At 35.9% G+C, this 15,865-nt stretch overlaps 1 long non-coding RNA gene across 1 annotated transcript; it reads left to right on the forward strand.

Moving 5' to 3' along the window:
- LOC113616632 (uncharacterized) lies at positions 1-9,292 on the forward strand. The gene is made up of 3 exons (XR_003431362.1): positions 1-32; positions 1,323-1,429; positions 7,843-9,292. It is a non-coding gene; the product is annotated as an uncharacterized LOC113616632 (long non-coding RNA).
- Positions 9,293-15,865: the final 6,573 nt, after the last annotated feature.

Consider the following 15,865-nt stretch of genomic DNA (forward strand, 5'->3'; position numbering starts at 1 on the left):
ATTATTGGCAGCTGCAGACAAGTGGTTAAGTGGTGAGTGGAACTTACATCCTGTCCTGGGATGAACAGTAGCCCTTATATGAGTGAGTGATACACACCACAGAGTATTGTTAATAACCCTGGGGAAGGAAACAGGGTCCAGGAGTATTCTTGTCAAGAAAATGTTACCCTATGAATGATCTCAGAAGTAAGAGCACAAACCCTGGCACGATTCTACGCATTTCTACTATAACTGACTGCTGCAAAGTAACTGTGGTTTGAAGAAAAATGACCAATTAGTCTAACAATCAACCAGCAATAACCTACTTAAAGTTAAATAATACCTGTACTCAAAAGGTTTTCAAAATTTTGCTCCAAATAGAAGAGGAATTGTGAAATCAACAACATACTCCTTTACTGACTCTATAAAGACAAAACAGTACAATCTAAGGCAGGTTTCTCATTACAGACAATTTGCCTTTTAATCATTAACCTCATTTATCTAATATTTTCTATTGCTAATTTGATTTCAGAATGGTTTAGATTTAATTTTCTATTAAGGAAGAAAGTAAAATGAATTGCATGGCTTTACTTACACCACTAAAAATGCCTTTGGCAAGAATAACAGTAAATACAAAGTAGTCACTTCTTATTTCCCTCATATCTTTTTCCCTACGTAGTCCTGGTAAAAACACAATTACTATCTTTTTGATAAGAGTACTATTCTACCACTTCCTATAGTGAAGTTGAAAAAAAGGCTTTAATCAACATCAAGGTTTTTTTTTTTTAAAGGTAATAATCAAAATCAAAATAATTATTCTTCCTTCTTGGTTTCTCTATCCTTATGTTCAATGGAGCATAAAGCCTACCAATGACCAGAATTTCTTAATTTTATGTACTCCTTTCATAATTAACTACATTCTGATAAAAACTTCAATTCATTAAACTTATGAACAATTACATAAATGATAAGATTTATTGAAACACTAGAAAGAGCTGAGGAATCCGCTCCTAAAACTGAAAGAGCCATGTTCGGCTTAGGGGCAATTCTAAGGAAGGGTGGTGGGCATGGCACTGGATTTCCCGCACTGCCCTGAGACCCACTAAAATCATAAATAAACACACGAGTCTCCTCTCTCCCTTTCAAACCCTCACCTTACTTTTTAAAATAAAACTCAGAGCATCAATTTTCAGAACTCATGAAACTATATTTTTAAAAATGCTATCACTGAAGGAACTTTTTTGGAAACACTAGTTTATAGTTACTGCAATTTGTCATTTCAGCGATATAGTTGACATCATCAGAAATGGTCTCGGGAAATATTTCTTCTCTTTTGTTTGTAGGTTTGGCAGAATGGCAAGTTCCTACTGCTGGAATGTTTTTATGGGTTAAAATTAAGGGCCTTCATGATGTAAGAAAACTGATTGAAGAGAAAGCCTTTAAGAAAGAGGTAAAACAGGAAGAAAAGCTACATTTTTTCTTTAAAGTAATATCTTAATAAAATGGCAAGAGATATCTATCGTTGCCCACCAACCCAAGGCATAATGTTTGCCTATCAGATACATTAACTCCTTACTAAGAACAGAATAGATTTTGGGTTACAGAATTAGTCTCCTGGTCTAAACCAGGGGAAATACAGTCATTCAGCTCAGCTACTGATTAGCTTAGTGGCTAAGAGCACAGTCTCTGGAGGCACGTCCTTGGGTGTGAATCCCAGCTCCAGCCCTGCCCTTATATGTGGCGTTGGGTACAATGCAGATAATAAGAACCTCTCCTTCTTAGGGTTGCTATGATGATGAAAGCAATAAATATGGATAAAGTACTTAGACCAATACCTGGCACATAGTAAATGCTTGATGAGTATTAGCCAGTAATATTTTTTATTATTTTTAAAAAATTTTTATTGGAGTATAGTTGATTTACAATGTTGTGTTAGTTTCAGGTGTACAGCAAAGAGATTCAGTTATACATATACATATATCCACTCTTTCTTAGATTCTTTTCCCATATAGGCCATTACAGAGTATGGAGTAGAGTTCCCTGTGCTATACAGTAGGGCCTTATTCGTTATCTGTTTTATATATAGTAGTTGTATATGTCAATCCCAAACTCCCAGTTTAACCCTCCTCCCCTTACCCACTGGTAACCATAAGCCATTAGTATTAAAATAAAAGGATTTTTTTTCCTGATTAGGAAAGTAAAGCATACTCATGGTAACATGATTCTTCATTAAAGCATATTGAAAGTTTTTTAAATAGCCCATAATTTTACTACCCAGATTTTATGACCATTTGTGAAATATTTTCTTGAACAGCTTGTATATATCTAGTAGTTTGTCTATGAAATTGTTTTTTTATGAAAGTATAATGCTTTACAATATTACATTAGTTTCAGGTGTACAACATAGTGATTCAATATTTTTAACAATTAGACTCCACTTAAAGTTATTATAAAAAATTGGTTATATTCCCTGTGCTGTACAATATATCATTGGATCTTCTTTATTTTATACATAATAGTTTGTACCTCTTAATCCTCTACCCCTGTCGTGCCCTTCCCCCTTCCCTCTTCCCACTGGTAAGCACCAGTTTGTCTCTATTATGTGTGTCTCTTTCTTTTTGTTTAATCATTTTATTTTTTTAGATTCTGCATATAAGTGCATATTTGTCCTTCTCTGACTTATTTCACTAAGCATAATACCCTCCAAGTCCATCCATGTTGTCACAAATGGCATTATTTCATTCATTTTATAACTTTGTGTATCACATCACTATATATATATATATATCACATATTCTTTATCCATTCATCTGTTGATGGGCACTTAGGTTGTTTCCATATCTTGGCAATTATAAATAATGCTGAAATGAACACTGTATCTTTTTTTTTTTTTTTTTTTTGTGGTACGCGGCCTCTCACTGTTGTGGCCTCTCCCGTTGCGGAGCACAGGCTCCGGACGCGCAGGCTCAGCGGCCGTGGCTCACGGGCCCAGCCGCTCCGCGGCATGTGGGATCTTCCCAGACTAGGGCACCAAACCGTGTCCCCTACATTGGCAGGCGGACTCTCAACCACTGCGCCACCAGGGAAGCCCCAAGCATGTATCTTTTTTAATTAGTGTTTTCATTTTCTTTGGACATATACCCACAAGTGGAATTGCTGGGTCATATGGTAGTTCTATTTTTCGTTTTTTGAGGAACCTCCATACTATGTTCCATAATGCTTCACCAGTTTACATTCCCACCAACAGTTTACAAGTGTTCCCTTTTCTCTGCATCCTCGCCAGCATTTGTTATTTGTTGTCCATTTGCTGGTTGCTATTTTAATAAGTGTGACGTGATATCTCATTGTGGTTTTGATTTGTATTGATGATTAATGGTTAATGATTGGCATTAACCTGATGATTAATGATGTAGAGCATCTTTTCATGTGCTTTTTAGCCATCTGTATGTCTTCTCTGGAAAAACGTACATTCAGGTTTGTGCCCATTTTTTAATCGGGTGGTTTGTTTGTCTGATATGGCTGTGCAATTATTTTACAGCATTAAAATTACACAGAAAAGTTTATATCCTGTTTTTTTCACTTAAAATTAGCCCACAAGGATTTCTAATTTTTTTTCTCCTTTTATACTTAAATCATGTCTACTTAGATTTCATTCAGAGGCACTAATTAAGCTGAGACATCTAAATATGCTTCTGTGTAGCTTTCCAATTTAGCAAATCAATCAACCATTCTCCATTAATTCCTTTATCATGTTCGTCACTCTTTTGTAAACACCAAGATCTGTTTCTAGTATCACTTTTGTCTTGAGGCAGTGAGTACAAAGAACAGATCGTGTTGTTGTTGGCAAACTCCTGTGCTAGAGCGTAAGAGACAGTCTAGAGGTCAGAACTGGGAACTGGCTGCCTGGACCCAAGAGCCAATCCACTCCCCTGGGAAAGTCACTCATTCCCTGTAATCATCATACTTGACCGCAGGACTCATGCTTTATTAATTGTTTTAATGTTAATAACAGCACATAGAAAGCGCTTAATAAATACTTAAATGACAACTCATATAAGTGCATTTTAGTACAATAAATCAATTTTATTACTTTTTTTTTTTTTTGCTTTCTTATCAATGCCATTATTCTCCAGAACATTTGATGTGTGTATCCCTGAACTAGGAGCTAAGGATACAGACTTCATATTTATTGTCATTTTTTTTCAGTCCCTTTCTTTTATTCCATATACCCTGTTGCACATACCTTTCTTTACCTTTTCTAAGTAATCTCTAACACTGCTGCCTTAGCCCAAATTTTGGTTATCTTGCCAGGAGATTATTACCATCCCCTCCTTCTCTACAGAAACTTGCTTCTGGCACATCCCTAAACTGTTCCACAATATTGGTAGAAATTATGGTTTTCATTTCATTGTTAATCAGGACAAAAAAAAAAAACACTCATCTTCGGCCTTGAAATTTTCTCCCCAGAATGCCCCCAAATCATTTCATTCCCAGTTCATCTAACTTCAACAACCAGGGGCCAGATCTACACCATGAAAAAACAAGCAGTTTCTTAAAGTTCTGAATGTCATGATTTTACTAGACAACAATCTCGAAAACTTAACACAAACCAGCTTAGTTCTGACTCATGCACAGTTTTCAAAGACGTGGTCTATAACCTCTTCTGCTCCTGCCGTGAGTCAGAGACCCAAGTTCCATTTTAGTTTCATGGATCTTTTCTATTGTCTTCTTAGTCTCTATTTATTTCTGCTCTGATCTTTATGATTTCTTTCCTTCTACTAACTATGGGTTTGGTTTGTTCTTCTTTCTCTATTTGCTTTAGGTGTAAGGTTAGGTTATTTATTTGAGATTTTTTGTTTCCCAAGGTATGACTGTATTACTATAAGCTTCCCTCTTAGAACTACTTTTGCTGCATCCCATAGGTTTTGGATCATCATGTTTTCATTTTCATTTCTCTCTAGGTATTTTTTGATTTTCTCTTTAATTTCTTCCACGATTCATTGGTTGTTTAGTAGCATATTGTTTAGCCTCCACATGTTTGTATTTTTTGCAGTTTTTTTCAATATCCACAAATCAATCTGTGTGACACACCACGTTAACAAATTGAAGAATAAAAACCATATGATCATCTCAATAGAGACAAAAAAGCTTTTGATAAAATTCAACATCCATTTATGATAAAAACTCTCCAGATAGCGGGTATAGAGGGAATACACCTTAACATAATAATGGCTATATATGAAAAACCCACAGCTAACATCATACTCAACAGCGAAAATCTGAAAGTATTTCCTCTAAGACTGGGAGCAAGACAAGGATGCCCACACTCACCACTTTTATTCAACAAAGTTTTGGAAGACCTAGACACAGCAATCACAGAAGAAAAAGAAATAGAAGGAATCAAAAGTGGAAAAGAAGAAGTAAAACTGTCACTGTTTGCAGATGATGCTATACATAGAAAATCCTAAAGATACTACCAGAAAACTACTAGAGCTCATCAATGAATTTGGTAAAGTTGCATGATACAAAATAAATACACAGAAATTTGTTGCATTTCTATATACTAACAACAAAAGATCAGAAAGAGAAATTAAGGAAAAAATCCCATTTACCATCACATCTAAAAGAATAAAATACCTAGGAATAAACCTACCTAAAAAGGCAAAAGACCTGTAATTGGAAACCTATAAAATGCCGATGAAAGAAACTGAAGACAACACAAACTGATGGAAGGATACACCATGTTCTTGGATTGGAAGAATCAATTTTGTCAAAATGACTTTACTATCCAAGGCCAATTACAGGTTCAGTGCAATCCCTATCAAATTACCAAGGTCATTTTTCACAGAACTAGAACAAATAATTTTAAAATTTGTATGGAAACACGAAAGTCCCCTAACAGCCAAAGCAGTCTTGAGAAAGAAGAACGGAGCTGGAGGAGTCACATTCCCTGACTTCAGACTACACTACAAAGCTGCAGTAATCCAAACAGTATTGTAGTGGCACAAAAACAGAAATATAGATCAATGGAACAGTATAGAGAGCCCAGAAATAAACCCACACACCTATGGTCAATTAATCTATGACAAAGGAGCAAGAATATACCATGGAGAAAAGACAGTCTCTACAATAAAGGATGCTAGGAAAACAGTACAGCTACATGTCAAAGAATGAAATTAGAACATTCTCAAAGATCATATACAACAATAAACTCAAAATGGTTTACAGACCTAAATATAAGACTGGATATTATAAAACTCTTAGAGTAGAACAATCAGAACACTCTTTGACATAAATCATAGCAATATCATTTTTGCTCTGTCTCCTAGAATGGAAATAAAAACAAAAATAAAGAAATGGGACCTAGTTAAACTTAAAAGCTTTTGCACAGCAAATGAAACCATAAAGAAAACAAAAAGGCAACCTACGGAATGGGAACAAATATTTGCAAATGATGTGACAGACAAAGGAGTAATTTCCAAAGTATAGAAACAGCTCATACAGCGCAATATAAAGAAAAAAACCACAAATAACCCAATCCAAAATTGGGCAGAAGACCTAAAAAGACATTTCTCCAAAGAAGACATACAGATGGTCAACAGGTGCATGAAAGGATTTTCAATATCGCTAATTATTAGAGAAAATCAAATCAAAACTACAACGAGGTATCACCTCATAGCAGACAGAATGCCCATCATCAAAAAGTCTACAAATAATAAATGCTGGAGAGGGTGTGGAGAAAAGTGAACCCTCGTACACTACTGGTGGGAATTTTAATTGGTGCAACCAGTATGGAGGTTCATTAAGAAACTAAAAATAGAGTTACCATATGATCCAGGGATCCCACTCCTGGGAATATATATATGGAGAAAGGTATAATTCAAAAAGATACATGCACCCCAATGTTTCATTGCAGCACTATTTACAATAGCCAAGACATGGAAGCAAACTAAATGTTCTTCAAAAAATGAATAGATAAAGAAGATGTGGTACATATATCCAATGGAATATTATTCAGCCATAAACAAAGAATGAAATAATACCATTTGCAGCAACATGGATAGACCTAGAGATTATCACACAAAGTGAAGTCAGACAGAAAAAAAACAAATATCATATGATATCACTATATGTGGAATCTAAAAAAATTATACAAATGAACTTATTGACAAAATGGAAATAGACCCACAGACATAGAAAACAAACTTATGGTTACCAAAGGGGAAAGGGGAGAAGGGATATATTAGGAGTTTGGGATTAACATATATACACTACTATGTATAACATAGATAACCAACAAGGTCTTACTGTATAGCACAGGGAACTATACTCAATATTTTATAATAACCTATAAGGGAAAAGAATATGAAAAAGAAAAGATAGATTGATATACATATACACATATGTATAACTGAATCACTATTCTGTATACCCGAAACTAACACAACATAGTAAATCAGCTATAGTTTAACTTTAAAAAATGAAATATTTTTTAAAATGATATTTCATTGGATTTATTTTACTTTTCTAGTTATGTTAAACATTTATTCGTGTTTATTACCATTTGTATTTCTTGAATAAGCTGTCCTTGTCCATTTTAAAGTTTTTCCTCTGTTTCTGTGCGTTCTCTATAATATATGGAGAAGAGGTAGAATTGCTGTATTTATTGTAAACACTGATTTCTATGCTTTTAGTTTTATTGTATGACATGCAGTAATTTTATATAAATTGATTTTTCTCTTGTGATTTCTTTCATTGCTTTTTAAGTTTAAAAGTCATCCTCCACTCTGAGATTAGATTCACCTATATTTTCTTTTAGTTTTCTTTAATGGTACATCACCTGTTTTCCATAAACTCTCTTAGATATTCATGCTTCCTGGATATCATTTCTACCTTGATAGTTCAGCTCCTTGCCCCTACTTCAGAGCATCCTTCTCTTTAGCTTCTCCAGAGCAGATGGACATGGTGAGTACAATATTCTCTTTAGAGTAAAAGTAGATATCCATTTATTTTTTGTGTTCATTCTGTGAGTTACAACATTATTTGATATCTTCTTGGGTTTCTGCAAAATGGGTATTAGTTGGAAAGTCACAAACTACCATTCAGAGAAGTTGCCAGGCTTCTATAGACAAATGATGCGACCAAATTGGAGTTGAATTTTATTGCTTTCATGAATACATGACAGACCTGTTCAACAGTGTTGGCAAATTATCAACACGTTAAAAAGAGAAACTCTTTCATTTCTTCATAGAATTAACATGAGCCATAGTACAAATTCATAAAGCCATCCATCTCTATCTCTTGAGGAAGGGTCAAATAGAATAATATGAATGATTGGAGTTCAGTAATTGCTTAATCACAAAGTCCAGCTTTAACCAGGATTACAGGAAACCAAGAAGCAAGTTCCTAAGAACTGTGTGTCGGGAACCCACAGAAGAGCCATAAACTGAAGAGTCCAGGAAGTGTAAGAAGAGTGTATACTTATCCTTGGAGATGGGCTGTCTCCGGCTGTGTTCTTGATTGACTTCCTTTCTCATGTCATTAAATATGCTTTTCATAAGTTATATATGCATAGAGCTGGACAACTGAAACTATACAGAAGGCATGTGCAGGTGAGAGAGTATATGAAAAAAATAATTCGTGTTCTGGGAGAAGATGATGATCTTGAGGGAATAAGGATTTGAAAAATTTCCTGGGCCTCTGATGTGCTTTCGTCTACGTATATTAGTGGACATGACGGCCTCTGACCCAGATAAAACTGAGGTTAATCCTGACTTTTCACTGTCTGATCTCAACCTAAGATGGATACTCTTTGTTTAAATTTCTCAAGTTATGACAGACTTTTCCTAAACAGCATCCTAATTTTATTAATTCTTCTCTCTGTTCGCTTTTAGGCCTTCCAGGGATTAGCCCAACTTATAAAGGAATCTTTATGAAGAAATCGAACTCTTCATAGCACTCACGGTTTTCAGATAAATTATTTCTATGTTTTAGCAGGAAGAAATGATTGTTGGTGTCAGACTTACAGATTGGGTTTCACCAAATACGTCATATCTGTAGTAATTTAACTAGACAACTTTTAAAGTGCCCTTGAATGCATCAGATTGCCAAAATATATTTATAATCCACATATACATGTTGATACATTTTCAATCCACAAAAAAATATTTTTATCCTGGATTTTATTGTAAAGATTTTTGTAGTTGCTTTATCATTTCCCATAAATTTTCTTTGAAAATAACATTTTTACAGTAAATTATTTGTAAGCAAACAATCATGTTCAAAATGGTATGTAATGTGAACTTCTCCTATTTTGAAGAAAAAGTAATGAGAGCTTGTTGCAAAAATTGTTAGAATTTGACCGTTATACATAATTTTTAGTAAGAGTATCACAGACATTATGTTATGGCACAGAAATCTATTTAAAATAAAATTCTGAATCTAAACATACCTAAACGTCTGCCTATTAATTCTAAGTAAGGAGGAGAGATTAAGGACTGAGAAAAAGGTACTACATTGTATTTTTATGAAACTACACAACTTTCAAAAGCACGTTCTTATCAGTTACGTAATTTCAATCTACTAGACTCCTTTGAGGTACTTAGGATATACTTTTAATGATTTTCTTTCTCACCTTTAAGATCTTTATTTTCCCCATCTGATTATTAAATATATGCTCACTTAATTTTTTTCAAACAACCCAGTAAGTATAAGGAATAAAGTAAAAGCCACTGGGTGTCTCACCCCCAACATTCATATCCATCCTTACAGATGTTTTCTATGCATGTACAGGTAATATGTACAAGAATGGGATCTCATTAGGACAGTATCATAAATACCCTGTATCCATTTTCTATTGCTGTATAACAATTTACCAGCATTCCAAGCCCCATCCTTGTAAGGTCATCAGGTCCTTTAAGGAACTAGGAAGTTTATGTCACTGTCATTCTCGCCATCCTTGTGTATGTAAACATTTCCATCACAGTTAGTATTTTCCCAGCATGTGAATGAGCTGCAGCGTTTGGTCCTGGTGGGAATCAATATGGCTCTTTCAAGTTGACCTAAAATGAACAGTTGTCAGGAAGCACAGAGAGTACCAGGCAGGATAAATCCAGGGAGGAACACGCCAAGACACAGTAATCAAATTGACAAAAATTAAGGACAAAGAAAAAATATTAAAAGCAACAAGAGAAAAGCAACAAATAACATGCAAGGGAATTCCCATAAGGGTACCAGCTGATTTCTCAACAGAAACTTTGCAGGCCAGAAAAGAGTGGCATGATATCTTTAACGTGATGAAAGGTAAGAACCTACAACCCAGAATACTCTAGCCAGCAGAGGCTCTTATGCAGATTCAATGGAGAAATCAAAAGTTTACAGACAAGCAAAAGCTAAGAGAATTCAGCACCACCAGACCAGCTTTCCAACAGATGCTAAAGGAACTTCTCTAGGCAGAAACGAAAAGGCCACAACTAGAAACAAGAAAATGATGAATGGAAAAGCTCACTGGTAAAGGCGAACATACAGCAAACATAGGAAATCATCCACAAACACGTATGATAGCAAAACCACCAATCATGAGAAGAAAAGAGCACAAATGCAGGATATTGGGATGCATTTGAAATTGAAAGACCAGCAACTCAAAACAATCTTGTTTATACACAGACTGCTATATCAAAACCTATGGTAACCTCAAACCAAAAATCTGCAATAGATACACACACAAAAACGAAAAAGGAATCCAACCACAGCACTAAACTTAGTCGTCGAATCAGAAGAGATGAGAAAAAGAGGAAGGGAAGAAAAATGACCTACAAAAACAAACCTCAAACAATTAATAAAATGGCAATAAGAACATACATATCCATAATTACCTTAAGCATAAACAGAATAAATGCTCCAACCAAAAGTCACTGACTGACTGAATGGAAACGAAAACAAGACCCTTATATACACTGTCTACAAGAGACCCACTTCAGATATAGGGACACACACAGACTGAAAGTGAGAAGTTGAAAAAAGGTATTTCATGCAAATGGAAATCAAAAGAAAGCTGGAGTAGCAATACTCGTATCAGACAAATAGACGTTAAAATAAAGACTGTTACAAAACACAAAGAAGACACTACATAACAATCAAGGGATAAATCCAAGAAGAAGACATAACAATTGTAAATATATATGCACCCAACATAGGTGCACTTCAATATATAAGGCAAATAGGAACAGCCATAAAAAGAAAACAGCTGTCATTTAGCATGGTTTCCTTCTGAATTAAATTTAAATACTGACTTGTCCACTTTAGGAATCTGCCCCCCCCCCCCCCCCCCCCCCCCCCCCCCCCCCCCACCCCGCCGCCCATGTAAGAAAGTCGTTAATGCTTCCCTATTGATCAATGAAACTAAAAGCTGGTTCTTTGAAAAGATAAACAAAATTGACAAACTGTTAGCCAGACTCATCAAGAAAAAAAAGGGAGAGGACTCAAATCAATAAACTTAGAAATAAAAAAGGAGAAGTTACAACTGACACCAGAGAAATACAAAGGACCATAAGAGACTACTACAAGCAACCATACACCAATAAAATGGACAAAGAAACGGACAAATTCTTAGGAAGGTACCAAGCCTGTACCAGGAGGAAATAGAAAATATGAACAGACCAATTACCAGTACTGAAACTGAATCAGAAACTTTAAAACTTTAAAGTCCAGGACCAGATGGCCTCACAGGTGAATTCTACCAAACATTTAGAGGAGGGTTAACACCCATTCTCTGAAACTATTCCAGAAAAAAATGCAGGGGAAGGAACACTTCCAAACTCATTCTATGGGGCCACCATCACCCTGACACCAAAACCAGATAAAGATATCATTAAAAAAAAAAAAGAAGAAATTTACACGCCAATATCACTTAAGAACATAGATGCAAAATTCCTCAACAAAATACTATCAAATCAACTCCAACAATACATTAAAATGATCATACACCATGATCAAGGGGATTTATCCCAGGGATGCTAGGATTTTTCAATATTTGGAAATCAGTCAATGTGATATGTCACATTAACAAACTGAAGAATAAAAACCATATGATCAGCTCAATTGATGCAGAAAAAGCTTTTCATAAAATTCAACATCGATTTATGATAAAAACTCTTCAGAAAGTGGGCATAGAGGGACCATATCTCAACATAATAAAGCCATATATGACAAACTCACAGCTAACATCATTCTCAACAGTGAAAAGCTGAAAGCATTTCCACTAAGTTCAGAAACAAGACAAGAATGCCCACTCTCACCACTTTTATTCAACATAGTTTTGGAAGTCCTAGCCACACCAATCAGACAGGAAAAAGAAACTAAAGGAATCCAAATTGGAAAAGAAGACGTAAAACTCTCACTGTTTGCAGATGACATGAAGTATACATAGAAAATCCTAAAGACACCACCAGAAAGCTACTAGAGTTCATTAATGAATTCCATAAATTTGCAGGGTACAAAATTACTTTACAGAAATCTGTTGCATTTCTATACATGAACAAGGAAATATCAGAAGAGAAATTAAAGAAACAATTCCATTAACTACAGCACCAAAAAGAATAAACTACCTAAGAATAAACCTACCTAAGGAGGCAAAGACCTGTGCTCTGAAAACTGTAAGATGCTGATAAAAGATATAGAAGACAACACAAACAGATGGAAAGATATACTGTGTTTTGGACTGGAAGAATCTGTATTGTTAAGATGACCATACTATGCAAGACAATCTACAGATTCAACACAATACCTATCGAATTACCAATGGCATTTTTCACAGAACTAGAACAAATAATTTTAAAATTTGTATGGAAACACAAAAGACCCCTAAGAGGCAAAGCAATCTTGAGAAATAAGAACAGAGGCAGAGGAATCACGCTACCTGACTTCAGGTTTTACTACAGAGCTACAGTCAAAACAGTATGGTATTGGCACAAAACCAGAAATATAGATCAATGGAACAGGATAGAAAGCCCAGAAATAAACACACAAATTTATGGTCAATTAATCTACGACAAACAAGGCAAGAATATACAATGGAGAAAAGACGGTCTCTTCGGTAAGTGGTGCTTGGAAAACTGGACAGCTACATATAAAAGAATGAAATCAGAACACTCTCTAAACCATAAACAAAAATAAATTGAAAATGGCATACAGACCTAAATGTAATACTGGATACTATTAAACACCTAGAGGAAAACATAGGCAGAACATTCTTTGACATAAACGGCAGCAATATCGTTTTGGATCCTCTCCTAGAGTAATGGAAATAAAAACAAAAATAGACAGGTGGGACCTAATTAAACTTAAAAGATTTTGCAGAGCAAAGGAAACCATGAACAAAACAAAAAGACAACCTACAGAATGGGAGAAAATATTTGCAGAAGATGCTACTGACAAGGGATTAATTTCCAAAATATACAAAGAGCTCATACAGCTTAATATCAACAAAACAAACAAGCCAATCAAAAAATGGACAGAAGACCTAAATAGATACTGCTCCAAAGAAGACCTACAGATGGCCAACAGGCACATGAAAAGATGCTCGACATCGCTAATGATTACAGAGGTGCAAATCAAAACTACAATGAGGTACCATGTCACACCAATAAGAAAGGCCATCATTAAAAAGTCTACAAATAATAAATTTTGGAGAGGGTGTGGAGAAAAATCAACCCTCCTACACTTTGGTGGGAATGTAAACTGGTGCAGCCACTAAGGAGAGCAGTATGGAGGTTACTTTAAACACTAAAATGGAGTTAATATATGGTCATGCAACCCCACTCCTGGGTATATATCTGGAGAAAACTCTAATTCAAATAGACACATGAACCCCAATGTTCATACCAACACTATTTACAATAGTCAAGACATGGAAGCAACCTAGCTATCCCATGACAGATGACTGGATAAAGAAGATGTGGTACCTATTACTCAGTCATAAAAAAAAGAATGAAATAACACCATTTGCAGCAACATGGGGAGACCTAGAGATTATCATATTAAGTGAAGTAAGTCAGACAGAGAAAGACAAATATCATATGATATCACTTATATGCGGTATCTTAAAAAAGAAAAAAAGATACAAATGAACTTATTTACAAAACAGAAACAGACTCACAGACATAGAACACACACTTATGGCTACCAAAGGGGATCCCGAGGGGTGGCGGCAGAGGGAGGGGGAGGATACATTAGGAGTTTGGGATTAAAATGTACACACTACTATATCTAAAATAGATAAACAATAAGGTCCTACTGTATAGCACAGGGAACTATATTTGAAATCTTGTAATAACCTATCATGGAAAAGAATCTGAAAAAGAACAGATACATATGTATAACTGACTCACTCTGTTGTACACTTGAAACTAACAGAACATTGCAAATTAACTATACTGCAATTTAAAAAAAAAAAAAAGATACTTTGGAGTCTTAACCCCTAGTAACCAGAAATGTGACCTTCTTTGAAGATACAGTCCTTACAGAGGTAACCAAGTTAACGTGAGGTGATGAAGGTGAGCCCTCGTCTAATGTGACTGGTGTTCTTATAAAACAGGGAAGTTTGAACACAGACATGTACACAGCAGGGAGACACCACGTGAAGATGAAGATGCAACCAGAAGCCAAGGAACATTAAAAATTACCAGCAAACCACCAGTATCTAGCCGAGAGGCCTGGAACAGGTTCCTGGTCACAGGTCTCAGGGAGAACCACCCCTGCTGACACCTTCATCCTGCACTTCCAACCTCCAGACCTGTGGCTGGTCTCCACCATCTCTTTAGACGTGTTACAGCCCCCAGCACAGAGGAAGCACTCAACAATTGTTTAGAGGATGACTGGGTCCACAAGCCCTGGCCCTTTCATACATTCTGTCCCCAGGAGTCCTAAGCCAAGTCTTTAAAAGGTAGCCTGAGCTGTGACCTTGCTCACTCACCCCACACCCAGGAAACAACTCCTTCTGCGGTTGCTCCTGACAATTTCAAAGTCTGGTCTGTTGGATTTCTCTGGCAATCAACTATCTCTTCAGTTTTCAGCTTCTGTCAGGTAAGCTGTCCCCAACTCAGCCCTTGCCTACCCTTTCCCACCACTGTGGTCATCCTCTGCCTGCATTTTCTAAGCACAACCCTCAGGTCCCCTGCGTTCCAGTAGCCGCCCTGATGGGCCACTTCTCTGCCTCCCTACCTGACCTAAATCATCACCACCTCATAATGAATCAGCACCCTCAGCCTCTCACCTGTCCAACTCCAGCAGCCAAGTAGAAAATTCAGCAAACCCATGAAGCTTGAGAGTCTGCACCTTATGATGAGCTGGCCTGAAATCTCTTTAGTTTTTGATCCTTTAGTTTTATTGCTATTGATTGGAAATATGGGCGGATATTAGTTCCGTACTTAAAAAAAAAAAGTCTCTATGTAATAAATATTATAAGCAGCATAGACCTGAGAACACGAAAGACCTTTCACAAACAGGTTCCTACAACCAAAGGGAAGAAGTTTAAGTTTGTGTATCCAAGGTATCTAAGTATCCAAGGGAACCACACTAAGGGGGTGGGAGGGGAGTCCTGAATCTCCAGTAACATCAAAATCTCCACTTTTATTTAATAATTAACTATGGTTTATAATTTAGAGGTTAGTTAGAGCTTCTTGAGCTAATTTCTAGAAAAATGCAGAGGCAACACTTCTTTAAATAGGTAACCTCACAAAGACCCTTAATTGCCTGCATGAATGAACTAAGGACATAATCTGCCTTAAAAGTTGCCAGTTTCTCCAGCAAAAACCATTAGGACACTGAGTCCTTAGTTTTGCTAAGAACGTTGTTACTAGTCATAATAATAGCTAACAGTTACTGAAGG

The sequence above is a fragment of the Aethalodelphis obliquidens genome, unplaced genomic scaffold (genome assembly GCF_003676395.1).
Source record: "Aethalodelphis obliquidens isolate GAN/ISIS:26980383/991018 unplaced genomic scaffold, ASM367639v1 scaffold277, whole genome shotgun sequence".
In the NCBI taxonomy this organism is placed as follows: Eukaryota; Metazoa; Chordata; class Mammalia; order Artiodactyla; family Delphinidae; genus Aethalodelphis; species Aethalodelphis obliquidens.